Source organism: Myotis brandtii, unplaced genomic scaffold, assembly GCF_000412655.1.
Source record: "Myotis brandtii unplaced genomic scaffold, ASM41265v1 scaffold357, whole genome shotgun sequence".
Lineage (NCBI taxonomy): Eukaryota > Metazoa > Chordata > Mammalia > Chiroptera > Vespertilionidae > Myotis > Myotis brandtii.
The window spans coordinates 817,383-819,617 of record NW_005363729.1 but is presented as its reverse complement, the minus strand read 5'-3'; positions in this window follow the sequence as shown (position 1 = coordinate 819,617).

The window sequence follows — 2,235 nt, the reverse complement described above, 5'->3', positions numbered from 1 at the left end:
TCTGCTCTGCTCGTGTGGCTGTGCAGGAGCGGCCACCACCCCACGGCCCGCTGCGCCCCTCCCCCACTTCCTTGGCCATGTGCCCGCTGCCCTGTTCCCCGCTCCTCCTCAGACATCCCACAGCTCTGGTGGCCTACAGTCTCCCACACACCAGGCGTCCCGGCGCCTCCCCAGGGCCCAGGGACAGGGTGTGGCCAGCAGGGAGCTCTGCCCCGGGGAGAGCAGGGGCACAGCTCACGCTCACCCCCAAGGGACGAGGAGGTGGGCCCCAGGCACCGCCCACATCCACCCTGCATGCTGCCCCTCCCCCCATGCTGAGGATGCAGCATAAACCAGGAGCAGACCCTGCTCTGGGGGTGGGGGTGGGGGGACCAGCCACAGTTTGGCAACGACGATTCTGACCCAATGGGGCAGCCACAACAAGGTGCTGGGGCACCTGAGGGCTTCCTGGAGGAGGTGGCCTTGGAAGAGCTGGGGGTGCCAGGCACGTGCAGATGGGGGTGCAGGGGCTCTCTGGTCACTTGGGTACAGCCGGCCAGGAGGCCCTGGGGCACTCAGGGCTCCTGCCCTGTAAGCCTGGCTGGGCACCCCCGAGGGGTCCCCAGGGCGCCTGAGGCCCGCCCGGCCCGGGGGGGGCTGCTTGACCATGTCTCTGCGGTGCTGACACCGGCCTCAGAGGCCCTTCCTGCCTGTGCTTCATTCTGCATCCCCCCAAATTCCTAGGGTGCCAGGCCCCCAGAAGCCTTCCTGGCTCCCGGCGTCTCCCCTGAAACTCCCAGGCCACCAGAGGAGCAAGAGCAGTGGGAGCTCCCTGCAGGCTTGGAGTTTGGGGGCTCCCTGGTGGCACTCAGGGGCAGCCCAGCAAGCTCCTGGGGGCAGAGGGGGACACACCGGCAGGAGGTCACCCAGCAGGGGAGGGTGGCAGGCCTGTCTTCCAGACGCTGTCTGGCCAGCGGTCGGCTGTGGGGTCCCTCCCAAGGGAAGCTGCAGTCACCCTGGGGCCGGCTGGCGGGAGAGCTCAGGGCCCTGGTGGGGCTGGAGGAAGGGAAGGGGCAGAGGCTACCTTGTCTGTGAGGGGATGGGGTGGGGGGAGTGTTCCATCGTGTCTGCGCTGCAGCACGCCGACCCCAGGGGGCACTGTGGACCCCGATTCAAGTCTTGGATCCACTGGTCATCCCAGGGGCCCCAGGGAAAGCAGCCGAGTCAGGCCTGCGTCCCCGAGGATGACAGGGATGGGGACCAGGACAGTGACAACCCCGCAGATGGAGAGGAGGCGGAACACGGGGTCCCTGATGTGCGACCTTGGGCGTCACTCAGTCTTGGAGCCTCAGTTTCTCCATCTGTAGAGTGGGGATAGCAAAGACCTCATAGCCGGGCACGGGGAGAGCCCAGTGCAGGGAAGCGGGCGTTGTTGTTTGTACTATTACTCCTGGTCGCTCCCCTCCCAGTCATGGCTGCTGGCGGCCAGCCGCAGGCTCGAGCCTTCCCGGGCGGGGGGGAGGGGGGTAACCCTCCGCTGCTGAGGAGGCCACTGAAGAGACCACCCGGTCCCCCTGGCAGGAGGACAGAGGGGAGGAGAGGGCTTTCCCGGTGCCACCGGGGGCCGATGACACCTGCAGTGCAGAGCCGGGGGCGGAGGACAGGGCTCAGGTGACCCGACCAGGTGCTGCCCCTCCCCCTCCCCATCTGGAGGCTCCGTGTTCCAGGAGGGGGGGCTCTGGGGGCCTGGCCTCAAGGGCGGCCTGGCAGTCTGGGGTCTGCCGAGCTCCTGGGGGCTGACCCCTCTGTCTGGGCTCCACGCTCTGACTCAGCAGGAACTGGGCCCGGAGCCCTGTGCCCGGCCTGCCCCGGGATGCCCAGCTGGCCACCCAGCCAGGCCCCGTGCCCCGCCGAGCTAGTGTCGAACATCTGCACAGAGTTCCCTGTGCCACCCCGACTGGCCCCGGCCATTCTGGCCATCTGGTCAGCAGGCCGTGGCCATTTCTGTCCCTTCCTTGGAGCCCTTGGCTGAGCCCTCCTGGGTCTCCCTCAGCCTCCTCCACCTGCTTAGGCCTCTGCTTCTCAGAAGAGCCTTTCGGAGCCTGGCTGGGTGACCTGGGAGTGTGGGCTCCCCTTTGGACCTCAGTCTTCCCATCTGTAAAATGGAGCGACCAGACCAGATGCCTCACACAGCCCAGGTTCCATGCTTGGGAGCGCCGGAGACCAGGCCCCTCTGGAGGCCGCATCAGCCGGGCC